The sequence below is a fragment of the Apteryx mantelli genome, unplaced genomic scaffold (genome assembly GCF_036417845.1).
Source record: "Apteryx mantelli isolate bAptMan1 unplaced genomic scaffold, bAptMan1.hap1 HAP1_SCAFFOLD_39, whole genome shotgun sequence".
In the NCBI taxonomy this organism is placed as follows: Eukaryota; Metazoa; Chordata; class Aves; order Apterygiformes; family Apterygidae; genus Apteryx; species Apteryx mantelli.
Window position 1 is genome coordinate 881,426 of NW_027118744.1, and position 24,256 is coordinate 905,681.

Here is a 24,256-nt window from a genome sequence, read left to right on the forward strand (position 1 = left end):
TCTGTTGGCTTTCTGCCGAACAAGCAAACTGCTGCACCTCTTCACTGCATCGCCAACAAGCAAACCGTGGCGTCTCTTCGCCACATGGCCAACTCACTAGCTGCTGCTTTTCTTCGATGCCTCCTAAACAAGCCCACCGCTGCATCTCTTGGATGCCTTGCCAACTAACTAACCGCTGCATCTCTTCGCTCCCTCGCCAAGATGCAAACGGCTGCGTCACTTCGCTGCGTTGCGAAGAAGCAAACTGCTGCATGTGTTCGCTGCCTCGCGAAATAACTAACCGGGGCGTCTCTTCACTGCCTCGCAGAATAACTAACCACTGTGGATGTTCGCTGTCTCACAAAAAAGCAGACTGCTGAATCTGTTCGCTGCCTCGCAAACATGCACACCGCTGCATCTCTTCGCTGCCTCACGAACAATCAAACCGCTCTATCTGTTCGCTGCCTCGCACAAAAGCAAACCACGGTGCCTCTTTGCTGCCCTTTGCCAACAAGCAGACCGCTGCATCTCTTCACTGCCTCGCAAGCTAACTAACCTCTGCCTCTCTTCGCTGCCTCTCCAAAAAGCAAACCGCTGCGTCTCTTCGCTGCCTGGCCAACACGTGGACCGCTGCCTCTATTCGCCGCATCACTAACTAACGAACGACTGCGTCTCTTCAGTGCCTCGCCAACTAACTAGCCGATACATCTGTTCACTGCCTCGCAAAAAAGCAATCACTGTGCCTATTGGCTGACACAAAAAGCAAAACAGAGCGTCTCTTCGCTCCTCGCGAAAAAGCACACCGCTGCCTCGGTTCGCTGCCTCGCCAACTAGCAAAGTGCTGCCGCGCTTCGCTTCCACGCGAAAAAGCAATCCGTGATGCCACTGCGCCACCTGCTGGACAAGCAAAGTGCTGCATCTCTTCGCTGCCTCGCAGAATGAGGAACCACTGTGCGTGTTCGCTGTGTCACAAAAAAGCAGACTGCTGAATCTGTTGGCTTTCTGCCGAACAAGCAAACTGCTGCACCTCTTCACTGCATCGCCAACAAGCAAACCGTGGCGTCTCTTCGCCACATGGCCAACTCACTAGCTGCTGCTTTTCTTCGATGCCTCCTAAACAAGCCCACCGCTGCATCTCTTGGATGCCTCGCCAACTAACTAACCGCTGCATCTCTTCGCTCCCTCGCCAAGATGCAAACGGCTGCGTCACTTCGCTGCGTTGCGAAGAAGCAAACCGCTGCATGTGTTCGCTGCCTCGCGAAATAACTAACCGGGGCGTCTCTTCGCTGCCTCGCAGAATAACTAACCACTGTGGATGTTCGCTGTCTCACAAAAAAGCAGATGCTGAATCTGTTCGCTGCCTCGCAAACAAGCACACCGCTGCATCTCTTCGCTGCCTCACGAACAATCAAACCGCTCTATCTGTTCGCTGCCTCACACAAAAGCAAACCACGGTGCCTCTTTGCTGCCCTTTGCCAACAAGCAGACCGCTGCATCTCTTCGCTGCCTCGCAAGCTAACTAACCTCTGCCTCTCTTCGCTGCCTCTCCAAAAAGCAAACCGCTGCGTCTCTTCGCTGCCTGGCCAACACGTGGACCGCTGCCTCTATTCGCCGCATCACTAACTAACGAACGACTGCGTCTCTTCAGTGCCTCGCCAACTAACTAGCCGATACATCTCTTCACTGCCTCGCAAAAAAGCAATCACTGTGCCTATTGGCTGACACAAAAAGCAAAACAGAGCGTCTCTTCGCTCCTCGCGAAAAAGCACACCGCTGCCTCGGTTCGCTGCCTCGCCAACTAGCAAAGTGCTGCCGCACTTCGCTTCCACGCGAAAAAGCAATCCGTGATGCCACTGCGCCACCTGCTGGACAAGCAAAGTGCTGCATCTCTTCGCTGCCTCGCAGAATGAGGAACCACTGTGCGTGTTCGCTGTGTCACAAAAAAGCAGACTGCTGAATCTGTTGGCTTTCTGCCGAACAAGCAAACTGCTGCACCTCTTCACTGCATCGCCAACAAGCAAACCGTGGCGTCTCTTCGCCACATGGCCAACTCACTAGCTGCTGCTTTTCTTCGATGCCTCCTAAACAAGCCCACCGCTGCATCTCTTGGATGCCTCGCCAACTAACTAACCGCTGCATCTCTTCGCTCCCTCGCCAAGATGCAAACGGCTGCGTCACTTCGCTGCGTTGCGAAGAAGCAAACCGCTGCATGTGTTCGCTGCCTCGCGAAATAACTAACCGGGGCGTCTCTTCGCTGCCTCGCAGAATAACTAACCACTGTGGATGTTCGCTGTCTCACAAAAAAGCAGATGCTGAATCTGTTCGCTGCCTCGCAAACAAGCACACCGCTGCATCTCTTCGCTGCCTCACGAACAATCAAACCGCTCTATCTGTTCGCTGCCTCACACAAAAGCAAACCACGGTGCCTCTCTGCTGCCCTTTGCCAACAAGCAGACCGCTGCATCTCTTCGCTGCCTCGCAAGCTAACTAACCTCTGCCTCTCTTCGCTGCCTCTCCAAAAAGCAAACCGCTGCGTCTCTTCGCTGCCTGGCCAACACGTGGACCGCTGCGTCTATTCGCCGCATCACTAACTAATGAACGACTGCGTCTCTTCAGTGCCTCGCAAACTAACTAGCCGATACATCTCTTCACTGCCTCGCAAAAAAGCAATCACTGTGCCTATTGGCTGACACAAAAAGCAAAACAGAGCGTCTCTTCGCTCCTCGCGAAAAAGCACACCGCTGCCTCGGTTCGCTGCCTCGCCAACTAGCAAAGTGCTGCCGCGCTTCGCTTCCACGCGAAAAAGCAATCCGTGATGCCACTGCGCCACCTGCTGGACAAGCAAAGTGCTGCATCTGTCCGCTGCCTCGCAGAATGAGGAACCACTGTGCGTGTTCGCTGTGTCACAAAAAAGCAGACTGCTGAATCTGTTGGCTGCCTCACGAGCAAGCAAACTGCTGCACCTCTTCACTGCATCGCCAACAAGCAAACCGTGGCGTCTCTTCGCCACATGGCCAACTCACTAGCTGCTGCTTTTCTTCGATGCCTCCTAAACAAGCCCACCGCTGCATCTCTTGCATGCCTCGCCAACTAACTAACCGCTGCATCTCTTCGCTCCCTCGCCAAGATGCAAACGGCTGCGTCACTTCGCTGCGTTGCGAAGAAGCAAACCGCTGCATGTGTTCGCTGCCTCGCGAAATAACTAACCGGGGCGTCTCTTCGCTGCCTCGCAGAATAACTAACCACTGTGGGTGTTCGCTGTCTCACAAAAAAGCAGACTGCTGAATCTGTTCGCTGCCTCGCAAACAAGCACACCGCTGCATCTCTTCGCTGCCTCACGAACAATCAAACCGCTCTATCTGTTCGCTGCCTCGCACAAAAGCAAACCACGGTGCCTCTTTGCTGCCCTTTGCCAACAAGCAGACCGCTGCATCTCTTCACTGCCTTGCAAGCTAACTAACCTCTGCCTCTCTTCGCTGCCTCTCCAAAAAGCAAACCGCTGCGTCTCTTCGCTGCCTGGCCAACACGTGGACCGCTGGGTCTATTCGCCGCATCACTAACTAACGAACGACTGCGTCTCTTCAGGGCCTCGCCAACTAACTAGCCGATACATCTGTTCACTGCCTCGCAAAAAAGCAATCACTGTGCCTATTGGCTGACACAAAAAGCAAAACAGAGCGTCTCTTCGCTCCTCGCGAAAAAGCACACCGCTGCCTCGGTTCGCTGCCTCGCCAACTAGCAAAGTGCTGCCGCGCTTCGCTTCCACGCGAAAAAGCAATCCGTGATGCCACTGCGCCACCTGCTGGACAAGCAAAGTGCTGCATCTGTCCGCTGCCTCGCAGAATGAGGAACCACTGTGCGTGTTCGCTGTGTCACAAAAAAGCAGACTGCTGAATCTGTTGGCTTTCTGCCGAACAAGCAAACTGCTGCACCTCTTCACTGCATCGCCAACAAGCAAACCGTGGCGTCTCTTCGCCACATGGCCAACTCACTAGCTGCTGCTTTTCTTCGATGCCTCCTAAACAAGCCCACCGCTGCATCTCTTGCATGCCTCGCCAACTAACTAACCGCTGCATCTCTTCGCTCCCTCGCCAAGATGCAAACGGCTGCGTCACTTCGCTGCGTTGCGAAGAAGCAAACCGCTGCATGTGTTCGCTGCCTCGCGAAATAACTAACCGGGGCGTCTCTTCGCTGCCTCGCAGAATAACTAACCACTGTGGGTGTTCGCTGTCTCACAAAAAAGCAGACTGCTGAATCTGTTCGCTGCCTCGCAAACAAGCACACCGCTGCATCTCTTCGCTGCCTCACGAACAATCAAACCGCTCTATCTGTTCGCTGCCTCGCACAAAAGCAAACCACGGTGCCTCTTTGCTGCCCTTTGCCAACAAGCAGACCGCTGCATCTCTTCGCTGCCTCGCAAGCTAACTAACCTCTGCCTCTCTTCGCTGCCTCTCCAAAAAGCAAACCGCTGCGTCTCTTCGCTGCCTGGCCAACACGTGGACCGCTGCCTCTATTCGCCGCATCACTAACTAACGAACGACTGCGTCTCTTCAGTGCCTCGCCAACTAACTAGCCGATACATCTCTTCACTGCCTCGCAAAAAAGCAATCACTGTGCCTATTGGCTGACACAAAAAGCAAAACAGAGCATCTCTTCGCTCCTCGCGAAAAAGCACACCGCTGCCTCGGTTCGCTGCCTCGCCAACTAGCAAAGTGCTGCCACGCTTCGCTTCCACGCGAAAAAGCAATCCGTGATGCCACTGCGCCACCTGCTGGACAAGCAAAGTGCTGCATCTGTCCGCTGCCTCGCAGAATGAGGAACCACTGTGCGTGTTCGCTGTGTCACAAAAAAGCAGACTGCTGAATCTGTTGGCTGCCTCACGAGCAAGCAAACTGCTGCACCTCTTCGCTGCATCGCCAACAAGCAAACCGTGGCGTCTCTTCGCCACATGGCCAACTCACTAGCTGCTGCTTTTCTTCGATGCCTCCTAAACAAGCCCACCGCTGCATCTCTTGCATGCCTCGCCAACTAACTAACCGCTGCATCTCTTCGCTCCCTCGCCAAGATGCAAACGGCTGCGTCACTTCGCTGCGTTGCGAAGAAGCAAACCGCTGCATGTGTTCGCTGCCTCGCGAAATAACTAACCGGGGCCTCTCTTCGCTGCCTCGCAGAATAACTAACCACTGTGGGTGTTCGCTGTCTCACAAAAAAGCAGACTGCTGAATCTGTTCGCTGCCTCGCAAACAAGCACACCGCTGCATCTCTTCGCTGCCTCACGCACAATCAAACCGCTCTATCTGTTCGCTGCCTCGCACAAAAGCAAACCACGGTGCCTCTTTGCTGCCCTTTGCCAACAAGCAGACCGCTGCATCTCTTCGCTGCCTCGCAAGCTAACTAACCTCTGCCTCTCTTCGCTGCCTCTCCAAAAAGCAAACCGCTGCGTCTCTTCGCTGCCTGGCCAACACGTGGACCGCTGCCTCTATTCGCCACATCACTAACTAACGAACGACTGCGTCTCTTCAGTGCCTCGCCAACTAACTAGCCGATACATCTGTTCACTGCCTCGCAAAAAAGCAATTACTGTGCCTATTGGCTGACACAAAAAGCAAAACAGAGCGTCTCTTCGCTCCTCGCGAAAAAGCACACCGCTGCCTCGGTTCGCTGCCTCGCCAACTAGCAAAGTGCTGCCGCGCTTCGCTTCCACGCGAAAAAGCAATCCGTGATGCCACTGCGCCACCTGCTGGACAAGCAAAGTGCTGCATCTGTCCGCTGCCTCGCAGAATGAGGAACCACTGTGCGTGTTCGCTGTGTCACAAAAAAGCAGACTGCTGAATCTGTTGGTTGCCTCACGAGCAAGCAAACTGCTGCACCTCTTCGCTGCATCGCCAACAAGCAAACCGTGGCGTCTCTTCGCCACATGGCCAACTCACTAGCTGCTGCTTTTCTTCGATGCCTCCTAAACAAGCCCACCGCTGCATCTCTTGGATGCCTCGCCAACTAACTAACCGCTGCATCTCTTCGCTCCCTCGCCAAGATGCAAACGGCTGCGTCACTTCGCTGCATTGCGAAGAAGCAAACCGCTGCATGTGTTCGCTGCCTCGCGAAATAACTAACCGGGGCGTCTCTTCGCTGCCTCGCAGAATAACTAACCACTGTGGGTGTTCGCTGTCTCACAAAAAAGCAGACTGCTGAATCTGTTCGCTGCCTCGCAAACAAGCACACCGCTGCATCTCTTCGCTGCCTCACGCACAATCAAACCGCTCTATCTGTTCGCTGCCTCGCACAAAAGCAAACCACGGTGCCTCTTTGCTGCCCTTTGCCAACAAGCAGACCGCTGCATCTCTTCGCTGCCTCGCAAGCTAACTAACCTCTGCCTCTCTTCGCTGCCTCTCCAAAAAGCAAACCGCTGCGTCTCTTCGCTGCCTGGCCAACACGTGGACCGCTGCCTCTATTCGCCACATCACTAACTAACGAACGACTGCGTCTCTTCAGTGCCTCGCCAACTAACTAGCCGATACATCTGTTCACTGCCTCGCAAAAAAGCAATCACTGTGCCTATTGGCTGACACAAAAAGCAAAACAGAGCGTCTCTTCGCTCCTCGCGAAAAAGCACACCGCTGCCTCGGTTCGCTGCCTCGCCAACTAGCAAAGTGCTGCCGCGCTTCGCTTCCACGCGAAAAAGCAATCCGTGATGCCACTGCGCCACCTGCTGGACAAGCAAAGTGCTGCATCTGTCCGCTGCCTCGCAGAATGAGGAACCACTGTGCGTGTTCGCTGTGTCACAAAAAAGCAGACTGCTGAATCTGTTGGCTGCCTCACGAGCAAGCAAACTGCTGCACCTCTTCACTGCATCGCCAACAAGCAAACCGTGGCGTCTCTTCGCCACATGGCCAACTCACTAGCTGCTGCTTTTCTTCGATGCCTCCTAAACAAGCCCACCGCTGCATCTCTTGCATGCCTCGCCAACTAACTAACCGCTGCATCTCTTCGCTCCCTCGCCAAGATGCAAACGGCTGCGTCACTTCGCTGCGTTGCGAAGAAGCAAACCGCTGCATGTGTTTGCTGCCTCGCGAAATAACTAACCGGGGCGTCTCTTCGCTGCCTCGCAGAATAACTAACCACTGTGGGTGTTCGCTGTCTCACAAAAAAGCAGACTGCTGAATCTGTTCGCTGCCTCGCAAACAAGCACACCGCTGCATCTCTTCGCTGCCTCACGAACAATCAAACCGCTCTATCTGTTCGCTGCCTCGCACAAAAGCAAACCACGGTGCCTCTTTGCTGCCCTTTGCCAACAAGCAGACCGCTGCATCTCTTCGCTGCCTCGCAAGCTAACTAACCTCTGCCTCTCTTCGCTGCCTCTCCAAAAAGCAAACCGCTGCGTCTCTTCGCTGCCTGGCCAACACGTGGACCGCTGCCTCTATTCGCCGCATCACTAACTAACGAACGACTGCGTCTCTTCAGTGCCTCGCCAACTAACTAGCCGATACATCTCTTCACTGCCTCGCAAAAAAGCAATCACTGTGCCTATTGGCTGACACAAAAAGCAAAACAGAGCGTCTCTTCGCTCCTCGCGAAAAAGCACACCGCTGCCTCGGTTCGCTGCCTCGCCAACTAGCAAAGTGCTGCCGCGCTTCGCTTCCACGCGAAAAAGCAATCCGTGATGCCACTGCGCCACCTGCTGGACAAGCAAAGTGCTGCATCTGTCCGCTGCCTCGCAGAATGAGGAACCACTGTGCGTGTTCGCTGTGTCACAAAAAAGCAGACTGCTGAATCTGTTGGCTGCCTCACGAGCAAGCAAACTGCTGCACCTCTTCACTGCCTCGCCAACAAGCAAACCGTGGCGTCTCTTCGCCACATGGCCAACTCACTAGCTGCTGCTTTTCTTCGATGCCTCCTAAACAAGCCCACCGCTGCATCTCTTGCATGCCTCGCCAACTAACTAACCGCTGCATCTCTTCGCTCCCTCGCCAAGATGCAAACGGCTGCGTCACTTCGCTGCGTTGCGAAGAAGCAAACCGCTGCATGTGTTCGCTGCCTCGCGAAATAACTAACCGGGGCGTCTCTTCGCTGCCTCGCAGAATAACTAACCACTGTGGGTGTTCGCTGTCTCACAAAAAAGCAGACTGCTGAATCTGTTTGCTGCCTCGCAAACAAGCACACCGCTGCATCTCTTCGCTGCCTCACGCACAATCAAACCGCTCTATCTGTTCGCTGCCTCGCACAAAAGCAAACCACGGTGCCTCTTTGCTTCCCTTTGCCAACAAGCAGACTGCTGCATCTCTTCGCTGCCTCGCAAGCTAACTAACCTCTGCCTCTCTTCGCTGCCTCTCCAAAAAGCAAACCGCTGCGTCTCTTCGCTGCCTGGCGAACACGTGGACCGCTGCCTCTTTTCGCCGCATCACTAACTAACGAACGACTGCGTCTCTTCAGTGCCTCGCCAACTAACTAGCCGATACATCTCTTCACTGCCTCGCAAAAAAGCAATCACTGTGCCTATTGGCTGACACAAAAAGCAAAACAGAGCGTCTCTTCGCTCCTCGCGAAAAAGCACACCGCTGCCTCGGTTCGCTGCCTCGCCAACTAGCAAAGTGCTGCCGCGCTTCGCTTCCACGCGAAAAAGCAATCCGTGATGCCACTGCGCCACCTGCTGGACAAGCAAAGTGCTGCATCTGTCCGCTGCCTCGCAGAATGAGGAACCACTGTGCGTGTTCGCTGTGTCACAAATAAGCAGACTGCTGAATCTGTTGGCTTTCTGCCGAGCAAGCAAACTGCTGCACCTCTTCACTGCATCGCCAACAAGCAAACCGTGGCGTCTCTTCGCCACATGGCCAACTCACTAGCTGCTGCTTTTCTTCGATGCCTCCTAAACAAGCCCACCGCTGCATCTCTTGGATGCCTCGCCAACTAACTAACCGCTGCATCTCTTCGCTCCCTCGCCAAGATGCAAACGGCTGCGTCACTTCGCTGCGTTGCGAAGAAGCAAACCGCTGCATGTGTTCGCTGCCTCGCGAAATAACTAACCGGGGCGTCTCTTCGCTGCCTCGCAGAATAACTAACCACTGTGGGTGTTCGCTGTCTCACAAAAAAGCAGACTGCTGAATCTGTTCGCTGCCTCGCAAACAAGCACACCGCTGCATCTCTTCGCTGCCTCACGAACAATCAAACCGCTCTATCTGTTCGCTGCCTCGCACAAAAGCAAACCACGGTGCCTCTTTGCTGCCCTTTGCCAACAAGCAGACCGCTGCATCTCTTCGCTGCCTCGCAAGCTAACTAACCTCTGCCTCTCTTCGCTGCCTCTCCAAAAAGCAAACCGCTGCGTCTCTTCGCTGCCTGGCCAACACGTGGACCGCTGCCTCTATTCGCCGCATCACTAACTAACGAACGACTGCGTCTCTTCAGTGCCTCGCCAACTAACTAGCCGATACATCTCTTCACTGCCTCGCAAAAAAGCAATCACTGTGCCTATTGGCTGACACAAAAAGCAAAACAGAGCGTCTCTTCGCTCCTCGCGAAAAAGCACACCGCTGCCTCGGTTCGCTGCCTCGCCAACTAGCAAAGTGCTGCCGCGCTTCGCTTCCACGCGAAAAAGCAATCCGTGATGCCACTGCGCCACCTGCTGGACAAGCAAAGTGCTGCATCTGTCCGCTGCCTCGCAGAATGAGGAACCACTGTGCGTGTTCGCTGTGTCACAAAAAAGCAGACTGCTGAATCTGTTGGCTGCCTCACGAGCAAGCAAACTGCTGCACCTCTTCACTGCCTCGCCAACAAGCAAACCGTGGCGTCTCTTCGCCACATGGCCAACTCACTAGCTGCTGCTTTTCTTCGATGCCTCCTAAACAAGCCCACCGCTGCATCTCTTGCATGCCTCGCCAACTAACTAACCGCTGCATCTCTTCGCTCCCTCGCCAAGATGCAAACGGCTGCGTCACTTCGCTGCGTTGCGAAGAAGCAAACCGCTGCATGTGTTCGCTGCCTCGCGAAATAACTAACCGGGGCGTCTCTTCGCTGCCTCGCAGAATAACTAACCACTGTGGGTGTTCGCTGTCTCACAAAAAAGCAGACTGCTGAATCTGTTCGCTGCCTCGCAAACAAGCACACCGCTGCATCTCTTCGCTGCCTCACGAACAATCAAACCGCTCTATCTGTTCGCTGCCTCGCACAAAAGCAAACCACGGTGCCTCTTTGCTGCCCTTTGCCAACAAGCAGACCGCTGCATCTCTTCGCTGCCTCGCAAGCTAACTAACCTCTGCCTCTCTTCGCTGCCTCTCCAAAAAGCAAACCGCTGCGTCTCTTCGCTGCCTGGCCAACACGTGGACCGCTGCCTCTATTCGCCGCATCACTAACTAACGAACGACTGCGTCTCTTCAGTGCCTCGCCAACTAACTAGCCGATACATCTCTTCACTGCCTCGCAAAAAAGCAATCACTGTGCCTATTGGCTGACACAAAAAGCAAAACAGAGCGTCTCTTCGCTCCTCGCGAAAAAGCACACCGCTGCCTCGGTTCGCTGCCTCGCCAACTAGCAAAGTGCTGCCGCGCTTCGCTTCCACGCGAAAAAGCAATCCGTGATGCCACTGCGCCACCTGCTGGACAAGCAAAGTGCTGCATCTGTCCGCTGCCTCGCAGAATGAGGAACCACTGTGCGTGTTCGCTGTGTCACAAAAAAGCAGACTGCTGAATCTGTTGGCTGCCTCACGAGCAAGCAAACTGCTGCACCTCTTCACTGCATCGCCAACAAGCAAACCGTGGCGTCTCTTCGCCACATGGCCAACTCACTAGCTGCTGCTTTTCTTCGATGCCTCCTAAACAAGCCCACCGCTGCATCTCTTGGATGCCTCGCCAACTAACTAACCGCTGCATCTCTTCGCTCCCTCGCCAAGATGCAAACGGCTGCGTCACTTCGCTGCGTTGCGAAGAAGCAAACCGCTGCATGTGTTCGCTGCCTCGCGAAATAACTAACCGGGGCGTCTCTTCGCTGCCTCGCAGAATAACTAACCACTGTGGGTGTTCGCTGTCTCACAAAAAAGCAGACTGCTGAATCTGTTCGCTGCCTCGCAAACAAGCACACCGCTGCATCTCTTCGCTGCCTCACGAACAATCAAACCGCTCTATCTGTTCGCTGCCTCGCACAAAAGCAAACCACGGTGCCTCTTTGCTGCCCTTTGCCAACAAGCAGACCGCTGCATCTCTTCGCTGCCTCGCAAGCTAACTAACCTCTGCCTCTCTTCGCTGCCTCTCCAAAAAGCAAACCGCTGCGTCTCTTCGCTGCCTGGCCAACACGTGGACCGCTGCCTCTATTCGCCGCATCACTAACTAACGAACGACTGTGTCTCTTCAGGGCCTCGCAAACTAACTAGCCGATACATCTCTTCACTGCCTCGCAAAAAAGCAATCACTGTGCCTATTGGCTGACACAAAAAGCAAAACAGAGCGTCTCTTCGCTCCTCGCGAAAAAGCACACCGCTGCCTCGGTTCGCTGCCTCGCCAACTAGCAAAGTGCTGCCGCGCTTCGCTTCCACGCGAAAAAGCAATCCGTGATGCCACTGCGCCACCTGCTGGACAAGCAAAGTGCTGCATCTCTTCGCTGCCTCGCAGAATGAGGAACCACTGTGCGTGTTCGCTGTGTCACAAATAAGCAGACTGCTGAATCTGTTGGCTTTCTGCCGAACAAGCAAACTGCTGCACCTCTTCACTGCATCGCCAACAAGCAAACCGTGGCGTCTCTTCGCCACATGGCCAACTCACTAGCTGCTGCTTTTCTTCGATGCCTCCTAAACAAGCCCACCGCTGCATCTCTTGCATGCCTCGCCAACTAACTAACCGCTGCATCTCTTCGCTCCCTCGCCAAGATGCAAACGGCTGCGTCACTTCGCTGCGTTGCGAAGAATCAAACCGCTGCATGTGTTCACTGCCTCGCGAAATAACTAACCGGGGCGTCTCTTCGCTGCCTCGCAGAATAACTAACCACTGTGGATGTTCGCTGTCTCACAAAAAAGCAGACTGCTGAATCTGTTCGCTGCCTCGCAAACAAGCACACCGCTGCATCTCTTCGCTGCCTCACGAACAATCAAACCGCTCTATCTGTTCGCTGCCTCGCACAAAAGCAAACCACGGTGCCTCTTTGCTGCCCTTTGCCAACAAGCAGACCGCTGCATCTCTTCGCTGCCTCGCAAGCTAACTAACCTCTGCCTCTCTTCGCTGCCTCTCCAAAAAGCAAACCGCTGCGTCTCTTCGCTGCCTGGCCAACACGTGGACCGCTGCGTCTATTCGCCGCATCACTAACTAACGAACGACTGCGTCTCTTCAGTGCCTCGCCAACTAACTAGCCGATACATCTGTTCACTGCCTCGCAAAAAAGCAATCACTGTGCCTATTGGCTGACACAAAAAGCAAAACAGAGCGTCTCTTCGCTCCTCGTGAAAAAGCACACCGCTGCCTCGGTTTGCTGCCTCGCCAACTAGCAAAGTGCTGCCGCGCTTCGCTTCCACGCGAAAAAGCAATCCGTGATGCCACTGCGCCACCTGCTGGACAAGCAAAGTGCTGCATCTGTCCGCTGCCTCGCAGAATGAGGAACCACTCTGCATGTTCGCTGTGTCACAAAAAAGCAGACTGCTGAATCTGTTGGCTGCCTCACGAGCAAGCAAACTGCTGCACCTCTTCACTGCATCGCCAACAAGCAAACCGTGGCGTCTCTTCGCCACATGGCCAACTCACTAGCTGCTGCTTTTCTTCGATGCCTCCTAAACAAGCCCACCGCTGCATCTCTTGGATGCCTCGCCAACTAACTAACCGCTGCATCTCTTCGCTCCCTCGCCAAGATGCAAACGGCTGCGTCACTTCGCTGCGTTGCGAAGAAGCAAACCGCTGCATGTGTTCGCTGCCTCGCGAAATAACTAACCGGGGCGTCTCTTCGCTGCCTCGCAGAATAACTAACCACTGTGGGTGTTCGCTGTCTCACAAAAAAGCAGACTGCTGAATCTGTTCGCTGCCTCGCAAACAAGCACACCGCTGCATCTCTTCGCTGCCTCACGAACAATCAAACCGCTCTATCTGTTCGCTGCCTCGCACAAAAGCAAACCACGGTGCCTCTTTGCTGCCCTTTGCCAACAAGCAGACCGCTGCATCTCTTCGCTGCCTCGCAAGCTAACTAACCTCTGCCTCTCTTCGCTGCCTCTCCAAAAAGCAAACCGCTGCGTCTCTTCGCTGCCTGGCCAACACATGGACCGCTGCGTCTATTCGCCGCATCACTAACTAACGAACGACTGCGTCTCTTCAGGGCCTCGCAAGCTAACTAGCCGATACTTCTCTTCACTGCCTCGCAAAAAAGCAATCACTGTGCCTATTGGCTGACACAAAAAGCAAAACAGAGCGTCTCTTCGCTCCTCGCGAAAAAGCACACCGCTGCCTCGGTTCGCTGCCTCGCCAACTAGCAAAGTGCTGCCGCGCTTCGCTTCCACACGAAAAAGCAATCCGTGATGCCACTGCGCCACCTGCTGGACAAGCAAAGTGCTGCATCTGTCCACTGCCTCGCAGAATGAGGAACCACTCTGCATGTTCGCTGTGTCACAAATAAGCAGACTGCTGAATCTGTTGGTTGCCTCACGAGCAAGCAAACTGCTGCACCTCTTCACTGCATCGCCAACAAGCAAACCGTGGCGTCTCTTCGCCACATGGCCAACTCACTAGCTGCTGCTTTTCTTCGATGCCTCCTAAACAAGCCCACCGCTGCATCTCTTGGATGCCTCGCCAACTAACTAACCGCTGCATCTCTTCGCTCCCTCGCCAAGATGCAAACGGCTGCGTCACTTCGCTGCGTTGCGAAGAAGCAAACCGCTGCATGTGTTCGCTGCCTCGCGAAATAACTAACCGGGGCGTCTCTTCGCTGCCTCGCAGAATAACTAACCACTGTGGGTGTTCGCTGTCTCACAAAAAAGCAGACTGCTGAATCTGTTCGCTGCCTCGCAAACAAGCACACCGCTGCATCTCTTCGCTGCCTCACGAACAATCAAACCGCTCTATCTGTTCGCTGCCTCGCACAAAAGCAAACCACGGTGCCTCTTTGCTGCCCTTTGCCAACAAGCAGACCGCTGCATCTCTTCGCTGCCTCGCAAGCTAACTAACCTCTGCCTCTCTTCGCTGCCTCTCCAAAAAGCAAACCGCTGCGTCTCTTCGCTGCCTGGCCAACACGTGGACCGCTGGGTCTATTCGCCGCATCACTAACTAACGAACGACTGCGTCTCTTCAGTGCCTCGCCAACTAACTAGCCGATACATCTCTTCACTGCCTCGCAAAAAAGCAATCACTGTGCCTATTGGCTGACACAAAAAGCAAAACAGAGCGTCTCTTCGCTCCTCGTGAAAAAGCACACCGCTGCCTCGGTTCGCTGCCTCGCCAACTAGCAAAGTGCTGCCGCGCTTCGCTTCCACACGAAAAAGCAATCCGTGATGCCACTGCGCCACCTGCTGGACAAGCAAAGTGCTGCATCTGTCCGCTGCCTCGCAGAATGAGGAACCACTCTGCATGTTCGCTGTGTCACAAATAAGCAGACTGCTGAATCTGTTGGCTTTCTGCCGAACAAGCAAACTGCTGCACCTCTTCACTGCATCGCCAACAAGCAAACCGTGGCGTCTCTTCGCCACATGGCCAACTCACTAGCTGCTGCTTTTCTTCGATGCCTCCTAAACAAGCCCACCGCTGCATCTCTTGGATGCCTCGCCAACTAACTAACCGCTGCATCTCTTCGCTCCCTCGCCAAGATGCAAACGGCTGCGTCACTTCGCTGCGTTGCGAAGAAGCAAACCGCTGCATGTGTTCGCTGCCTCGCGAAATAACTAACCGGGGCGTCTCTTCGCTGCCTCGCAGAATAACTAACCACTGTGGGTGTTCGCTGTCTCACAAAAAAGCAGACTGCTGAATCTGTTCGCTGCCTCGCAAACAAGCACACCGCTGCATCTCTTCGCTGCCTCACGAACAATCAAACCGCTCTATCTGTTCGCTGCCTCGCACAAAAGCAAACCACGGTGCCTCTTTGCTGCCCTTTGCCAACAAGCAGACCGCTGCATCTCTTCGCTGCCTCGCAAGCTAACTAACCTCTGCCTCTCTTCGCTGCCTCTCCAAAAAGCAAACCGCTGCGTCTCTTCGCTGCCTGGCCAACACATGGACCGCTGCGTCTATTCGCCGCATCACTAACTAACGAACGACTGCGTCTCTTCAGGGCCTCGCAAGCTAACTAGCCGATACTTCTCTTCACTGCCTCGCAAAAAAGCAATCACTGTGCCTATTGGCTGACACAAAAAGCAAAACAGAGCGTCTCTTCGCTCCTCGCGAAAAAGCACACCGCTGCCTCGGTTCGCTGCCTCGCCAACTAGCAAAGTGCTGCCGCGCTTCGCTTCCACACGAAAAAGCAATCCGTGATGCCACTGCGCCACCTGCTGGACAAGCAAAGTGCTGCATCTGTCCACTGCCTCGCAGAATGAGGAACCACTCTGCATGTTCGCTGTGTCACAAATAAGCAGACTGCTGAATCTGTTGGTTGCCTCACGAGCAAGCAAACTGCTGCACCTCTTCACTGCATCGCCAACAAGCAAACCGTGGCGTCTCTTCGCCACATGGCCAACTCACTAGCTGCTGCTTTTCTTCGATGCCTCCTAAACAAGCCCACCGCTGCATCTCTTGGATGCCTCGCCAACTAACTAACCGCTGCATCTCTTCGCTCCCTCGCCAAGATGCAAACGGCTGCGTCACTTCGCTGCGTTGCGAAGAAGCAAACCGCTGCATGTGTTCGCTGCCTCGCGAAATAACTAACCGGGGCGTCTCTTCGCTGCCTCGCAGAATAACTAACCACTGTGGGTGTTCGCTGTCTCACAAAAAAGCAGACTGCTGAATCTGTTCGCTGCCTCGCAAACAAGCACACCGCTGCATCTCTTCGCTGCCTCACGAACAATCAAACCGCTCTATCTGTTCGCTGCCTCGCACAAAAGCAAACCACGGTGCCTCTTTGCTGCCCTTTGCCAACAAGCAGACCGCTGCATCTCTTCGCTGCCTCGCAAGCTAACTAACCTCTGCCTCTCTTCGCTGCCTCTCCAAAAAGCAAACCGCTGCGTCTCTTCGCTGCCTGGCCAACACGTGGACCGCTGCCTCTATTCGCCGCATCACTAACTAACGAACGACTGCGTCTCTTCAGTGCCTCGCCAACTAACTAGCCGATACATCTGTTCACTGCCTCGCAAAAAAGCAATCACTGTGCCTATTGGCTGACACAAAAAGCAAAACAGAGCGTCTCTTCGCTCCTCGCGAAAAAGCACACCGCTGCCTCGGTTCGCTGCCTCGCCAACTAGCAAAGTGCTGCCGCGCTTCGCTTCCACGCGAAAAAGCAATCCGTGATGCCACTGCGCCACCTGCTGGACAAGCAAAGTGCTGCATCTGTCCGCTGCCTCGCAGAATGAGGAACCACTGTGCGTGTTCGCTGTGTCACAAATAAGCAGACTGCTGAATCTGTTGGCTTTCTGCCGAGCAAGCAAACTGCTGCACCTCTTCACTGCATCGCCAACAAGCAAACCGTGGCGTCTCTTCGCCACATGGCCAACTCACTAGCTGCTGCTTTTCTTCGATGCCTCCTAAACAAGCCCACCGCTGCATCTCTTGGATGCCTCGCCAACTAACTAACCGCTGCATCTCTTCGCTCCCTCGCCAAGATGCAAACGGCTGCGTCACTTCGCTGCGTTGCGAAGAAGCAAACCGCTGCATGTGTTCGCTGCCTCGCGAAATAACTAACCGGGGCGTCTCTTCGCTGCCTCGCAGAATAACTAACCACTGTGGGTGTTCGCTGTCTCACAAAAAAGCAGACTGCTGAATCTGTTCGCTGCCTCGCAAACAAGCACACCGCTGCATCTCTTCGCTGCCTCACGAACAATCAAACCGCTCTATCTGTTAGCTGCCTCGCACAAAAGCAAACCACGGTGCCTCTTTGCTGCCCTTTGCCAACAAGCAGACCGCTGCATCTCTTCGCTGCCTCGCAAGCTAACTAACCTCTGCCTCTCTTCGCTGCCTCTCCAAAAAGCAAACCGCTGCGTCTCTTCGCTGCCTGGCCAACACGTGGACCGCTGCCTCTATTCGCCGCATCACTAACTAACGAACGACTGTGTCTCTTCAGGGCCTCGCAAACTAACTAGCCGATACATCTCTTCACTGCCTCGCAAAAAAGCAATCACTGTGCCTATTGGCTGACACAAAAAGGAAAACAGAGCGTCTCTTCGCTCCTCGCGAAAAAGCACACCGCTGCCTCGGTTCGCTGCCTCGCCAACTAGCAAAGTGCTGCCGCGCTTCGCTTCCACGCGAAAAAGCAATCCGTGATGCCACTGCGCCACCTGCTGGACAAGCAAAGTGCTGCATCTCTTCGCTGCCTCGCAGAATGAGGAACCACTGTGCGTGTTCGCTGTGTCACAAATAAGCAGACTGCTGAATCTGTTGGCTTTCTGCCGAACAAGCAAACTGCTGCACCTCTTCACTGCATCGCCAACAAGCAAACCGTGGCGTCTCTTCGCCACATGGCCAACTCACTAGCTGCTGCTTTTCTTCGATGCCTCCTAAACAAGCCCACCGCTGCATCTCTTGCATGCCTCGCCAACTAACTAACCGCTGCATCTCTTCGCTCCCTCGCCAAGATGCAAACGGCTGCGTCACTTCGCTGCGTTGCGAAGAAGCAAACCGCTGCATGTGTTCGCTGCCTCGCGAAATAACTAACCGGGGCGTCTCTTCGCTGCCTCGCAGAATAACTAACCACTGTGGGTGTTCGCTGTCTCACAAAAAAGCAGACTGCTGAATCTGTTCGCTGCCTCGCAAACAAGCACACCGCTGCATCTCTTCGCTGCCTCACGAACAATCAAACCGCTCTATCTGTTCGCTGCCTCGCACAAAAGCAAACCACGGTGCCTCTTTGCTGCCCTTTGCCAACAAGCAGACCGCTGCATCTCTTCGCTGCCTCGCAAGCTAACTAACCTCTGCCTCTCTTCGCTGCCTCTCCAAAAAGCAAACCGCTGCGTCTCTTCGCTGCCTGGCCAACACGTGGACCGCTGCGTCTATTCGCCGCATCACTAACTAACGAACGACTGCGTCTCTTCAGTGCCTCGCCAACTAACTAGCCGATACATCTGTTCACTGCCTCGCAAAAAAGCAATCACTGTGCCTATTGGCTGACACAAAAAGCAAAACAGAGCGTCTCTTCGCTCCTCGTGAAAAAGCACACCGCTGCCTCGGTTCGCTGCCTCGCCAACTAGCAAAGTGCTGCCGCGCTTCGCTTCCACGCGAAAAAGCAATCCGTGATGCCACTGCGCCACCTGCTGGACAAGCAAAGTGCTGCATCTGTCCGCTGCCTCGCAGAATGAGGAACCACTCTGCATGTTCGCTGTGTCACAAAAAAGCAGACTGCTGAATCTGTTGGCTGCCTCACGAGCAAGCAAACTGCTGCACCTCTTCACTGCATCGCCAACAAGCAAACCGTGGCGTCTCTTCGCCACATGGCCAACTCACTAGCTGCTGCTTTTCTTCGATGCCTCCTAAACAAGCCCACCGCTGCATCTCTTGGATGCCTCGCCAACTAACTAACCGCTGCATCTCTTCGCTCCCTCGCCAAGATGCAAACGGCTGCGTCACTTCGCTGCGTTGCGAAGAAGCAAACCGCTGCATGTGTTCGCTGCCTCGCGAAATAACTAACCGGGGCGTCTCTTCGCTGCCTCGCAGAATAACTAACCACTGTGGGTGTTCGCTGTCTCACAAAAAAGCAGACTGCTGAATCTGTTTGCTGCCTCGCAAACAAGCACACCGCTGCATCTCTTCGCTGCCTCACGCACAATCAAACCGCTCTATCTGTTCGCTGCCTCGCACAAAAGCAAACCACGGTGCCTCTTTGCTGCCCTTTGCCAACAAGCAGACTGCTGCATCTCTTCGCTGCCTCGCAAGCTAACTAACCTCTGCCTCTCTTCGCTGCCTCTCCAAAAAGCAAACCGCTGCGTCTCTTCGCTGCCTGGCGAACACGTGGACCGCTGCCTCTTTTCGCCGCATCACTAACTAACGAACGACTGCGTCTCTTCAGTGCCTCGCCAACTAACTAGCCGATACATCTCTTCACTGCCTCGCAAAAAAGCAATCACTGTGCCTATTGGCTGACACAAAAAGCAAAACAGAGCGTCTCTTCGCTCCTCGCGAAAAAGCACACCGCTGCCTCGGTTCGCTGCCTCGCCAACTAGCAAAGTGCTGCCGCGCTTCGCTTCCACGCGAAAAAGCAATCCGTGATGCCACTGCGCCACCTGCTGGACAAGCAAAGTGCTGCATCTGTCCGCTGCCTCGCAGAATGAGGAACCACTGTGCGTGTTCGCTGTGTCACAAATAAGCAGACTGCTGAATCTGTTGGCTTTCTGCCGAGCAAGCAAACTGCTGCACCTCTTCACTGCATCGCCAACAAGCAAACCGTGGCGTCTCTTCGCCACATGGCCAACTCACTAGCTGCTGCTTTTCTTCGATGCCTCCTAAACAAGCCCACCGCTGCATCTCTTGGATGCCTCGCCAACTAACTAACCGCTGCATCTCTTCGCTCCCTCGCCAAGATGCAAACGGCTGCGTCACTTCGCTGCGTTGCGAAGAAGCAAACCGCTGCATGTGTTCGCTGCCTCGCGAAATAACTAACCGGGGCGTCTCTTCGCTGCCTCGCAGAATAACTAACCACTGTGGGTGTTCGCTGTCTCACAAAAAAGCAGACTGCTGAATCTGTTCGCTGCCTCGCAAACAAGCACACCGCTGCATCTCTTCGCTGCCTCACGAACAATCAAACCGCTCTATCTGTTAGCTGCCTCGCACAAAAGCAAACCACGGTGCCTCTTTGCTGCCCTTTGCCAACAAGCAGACCGCTGCATCTCTTCGCTGCCTCGCAAGCTAACTAACCTCTGCCTCTCTTCGCTGCCTCTCCAAAAAGCAAACCGCTGCGTCTCTTCGCTGCCTGGCCAACACGTGGACCGCTGCCTCTATTCGCCGCATCACTAACTAACGAACGACTGTGTCTCTTCAGGGCCTCGCAAACTAACTAGCCGATACATCTCTTCACTGCCTCGCAAAAAAGCAATCACTGTGCCTATTGGCTGACACAAAAAGGAAAACAGAGCGTCTCTTCGCTCCTCGCGAAAAAGCACACCGCTGCCTCGGTTCGCTGCCTCGCCAACTAGCAAAGTGCTGCCGCGCTTCGCTTCCACGCGAAAAAGCAATCCGTGATGCCACTGCGCCACCTGCTGGACAAGCAAAGTGCTGCATCTCTTCGCTGCCTCGCAGAATGAGGAACCACTGTGCGTGTTCGCTGTGTCACAAATAAGCAGACTGCTGAATCTGTTGGTTGCCTCACGAGCAAGCAAACTGCTGCACCTCTTCACTGCATCGCCAACAAGCAAACCGTGGCGTCTCTTCGCCACATGGCCAACTCACTAGCTGCTGCTTTTCTTCGATGCCTCCTAAACAAGCCCACCGCTGCATCTCTTGCATGCCTCGCCAACTAACTAACCGCTGCATCTCTTCGCTCCCTCGCCAAGATGCAAACGGCTGCGTCACTTCGCTGCGTTGCGAAGAATCAAACCGCTGCATGTGTTCACTGCCTCGCGAAATAACTAACCGGGGCGTCTCTTCGCTGCCTCGCAGAATAACTAACCACTGTGGATGTTCGCTGTCTCACAAAAAAGCAGACTGCTGAATCTGTTCGCTGCCTCGCAAACAAGCACACCGCTGCATCTCTTCGCTGCCTCACGAACAATCAAACCGCTCTATCTGTTCGCTGCCTCGCACAAAAGCAAACCACGGTGCCTCTTTGCTGCCCTTTGCCAACAAGCAGACCGCTGCATCTCTTCGCTGCCTCGCAAGCTAACTAACCTCTGCCTCTCTTCGCTGCCTCTCCAAAAAGCAAACCGCTGCGTCTCTTCGCTGCCTGGCCAACACGTGGACCGCTGCGTCTATTCGCCGCATCACTAACTAACGAACGACTGCGTCTCTTCAGTGCCTCGCCAACTAACTAGCCGATACATCTGTTCACTGCCTCGCAAAAAAGCAATCACTGTGCCTATTGGCTGACACAAAAAGCAAAACAGAGCGTCTCTTCGCTCCTCGTGAAAAAGCACACCGCTGCCTCGGTTCGCTGCCTCGCCAACTAGCAAAGTGCTGCCGCGCTTCGCTTCCACGCGAAAAAGCAATCCGTGATGCCACTGCGCCACCTGCTGGACAAGCAAAGTGCTGCATCTGTCCGCTGCCTCGCAGAATGAGGAACCACTCTGCATGTTCGCTGTGTCACAAAAAAGCAGACTGCTGAATCTGTTGGCTGCCTCACGAGCAAGCAAACTGCTGCACCTCTTCACTGCATCGCCAACAAGCAAACCGTGGCGTCTCTTCGCCACATGGCCAACTCACTAGCTGCTGCTTTTCTTCGATGCCTCCTAAACAAGCCCACCGCTGCATCTCTTGGATGCCTCGCCAACTAACTAACCGCTGCATCTCTTCGCTCCCTCGCCAAGATGCAAACGGCTGCGTCACTTCGCTGCGTTGCGAAGAAGCAAACCGCTGCATGTGTTCGCTGCCTCGCGAAATAACTAACCGGGGCGTCTCTTCGCTGCCTCGCAGAATAACTAACCACTGTGGGTGTTCGCTGTCTCACAAAAAAGCAGACTGCTGAATCTGTTCGCTGCCTCGCAAACAAGCACACCGCTGCATCTCTTCGCTGCCTCACGAACAATCAAACCGCTCTATCTGTTCGCTGCCTCGCACAAAAGCAAACCACGGTGCCTCTTTGCTGCCCTTTGCCAACAAGCAGACCGCTGCATCTCTTCGCTGCCTCGCAAGCTAACTAACCTCTGCCTCTCTTCGCTGCCTCTCCAAAAAGCAAACCGCTGCGTCTCTTCGCTGCCTGGCCAACACATGGACCGCTGCGTCTATTCGCCGCATCACTAACTAACGAACGACTGCGTCTCTTCAGGGCCTCGCAAGCTAACTAGCCGATACTTCTCTTCACTGCCTCGCAAAAAAGCAATCACTGTGCCTATTGGCTGACACAAAAAGCAAAACAGAGCGTCTCTTCGCTCCTCGCGAAAAAGCACACCGCTGCCTCGGTTCGCTGCCTCGCCAACTAGCAAAGTGCTGCCGCGCTTCGCTTCCACACGAAAAAGCAATCCGTGATGCCACTGCGCCACCTGCTGGACAAGCAAAGTGCTACATCTGTCCACTGCCTCGCAGAATGAGGAACCACTCTGCATGTTCGCTGTGTCACAAATAAGCAGACTGCTGAATCTGTTGGCTGCCTCACGAGCAAGCAAACTGCTGCACCTCTTCACTGCATCGCCAACAAGCAAACCGTGGCGTCTCTTCGCCACATGGCCAACTCACTAGCTGCTGCTTTTCTTCGATGCCTCCTAAACAAGCCCACCGCTGCATCTCTTGGATGCCTCGCCAACTAACTAACCGCTGCATCTCTTCGCTCCCTCGCCAAGATGCAAACGGCTGCGTCACTTCGCTGCGTTGCGAAGAAGCAAACCGCTGCATGTGTTCGCTGCCTCGCGAAATAACTAACCGGGGCGTCTCTTCGCTGCCTCGCAGAATAACTAACCACTGTGGGTGTTCGCTGTCTCACAAAAAAGCAGACTGCTGAATCTGTTCGCTGCCTCGCAAACAAGCACACCGCTGCATCTCTTCGCTGCCTCACGAACAATCAAACCGCTCTATCTGTTCGCTGCCTCGCACAAAAGCAAACCACGGTGCCTCTTTGCTGCCCTTTGCCAACAAGCAGACCGCTGCATCTCTTCGCTGCCTCGCAAGCTAACTAACCTCTGCCTCTCTTCGCTGCCTCTCCAAAAAGCAAACCGCTGCGTCTCTTCGCTGCCTGGCCAACACGTGGACCGCTGCGTCTATTCGCCGCATCACTAACTAACGAACGACTGCGTCTCTTCAGTGCCTCGCCAACTAACTAGCCGATACATCTCTTCACTGCCTCGCAAAAAAGCAATCACTGTGCCTATTGGCTGACACAAAAAGCAAAACAGAGCGTCTCTTCGCTCCTCGTGAAAAAGCACACCGCTGCCTCGGTTCGCTGCCTCGCCAACTAGCAAAGTGCTGCCGCGCTTCGCTTCCACGCGAAAAAGCAATCCGTGATGCCACTGCGCCACCTGCTGGACAAGCAAAGTGCTGCATCTGTCCGCTGCCTCGCAGAATGTGGAACCACTCTGCATGTTCGCTGTGTCACAAAAAAGCAGACTGCTGAATCTGTTGGCTTTCTGCCGAACAAGCAAACTGCTGCACCTCTTCACTGCATCGCCAACAAGCAAACCGTGGCGTCTCTTCGCCACATGGCCAACTCACTAGCTGCTGCTTTTCTTCGATGCCTCCTAAACAAGCCCACCGCTGCATCTCTTGGATGCCTCGCCAACTAACTAACCGCTGCATCTCTTCGCTCCCTCGCCAAGATGCAAACGGCTGCGTCACTTCGCTGCGTTGCGAAGAAGCAAACCGCTGCATGTGTTCGCTGCCTCGCGAAATAACTAACCGGGGCGTCTCTTCGCTGCCTCGCAGAATAACTAACCACTGTGGGTGTTCGCTGTCTCACAAAAAAGCAGACTGCTGAATCTGTTCGCTGCCTCGCAAACAAGCACACCGCTGCATCTCTTCGCTGCCTCACGAACAATCAAACCGCTCTATCTGTTCGCTGCCTCGCACAAAAGCAAACCACGGTGCCTCTTTGCTGCCCTTTGCCAACAAGCAGACCGCTGCATCTCTTCGCTGCCTCGCAAGCTAACTAACCTCTGCCTCTCTTCGCTGCCTCTCCAAAAAGCAAACCGCTGCGTCTCTTCGCTGCCTGGCCAACACGTGGACCGCTGCCTCTATTCGCCGCATCACTAACTAACGAACGACTGCGTCTCTTCAGTGCCTCGCCAACTAACTAGCCGATACATCTCTTCACTGCCTCGCAAAAAAGCAATCACTGTGCCTATTGGCTGACACAAAAAGCAAAACAGAGCGTCTCTTCGCTCCTCGCGAAAAAGCACACCGCTGCCTCGGTTCGCTGCCTCGCCAACTAGCAAAGTGCTGCCGCGCTTCGCTTCCACGCGAAAAAGCAATCCGTGATGCCACTGCGCCACCTGCTGGACAAGCAAAGTGCTGCATCTGTCCGCTGCCTCGCAGAATGAGGAACCACTGTGCGTGTTCGCTGTGTCACAAAAAAGCAGACTGCTGAATCTGTTGGCTGCCTCACGAGCAAGCAAACTGCT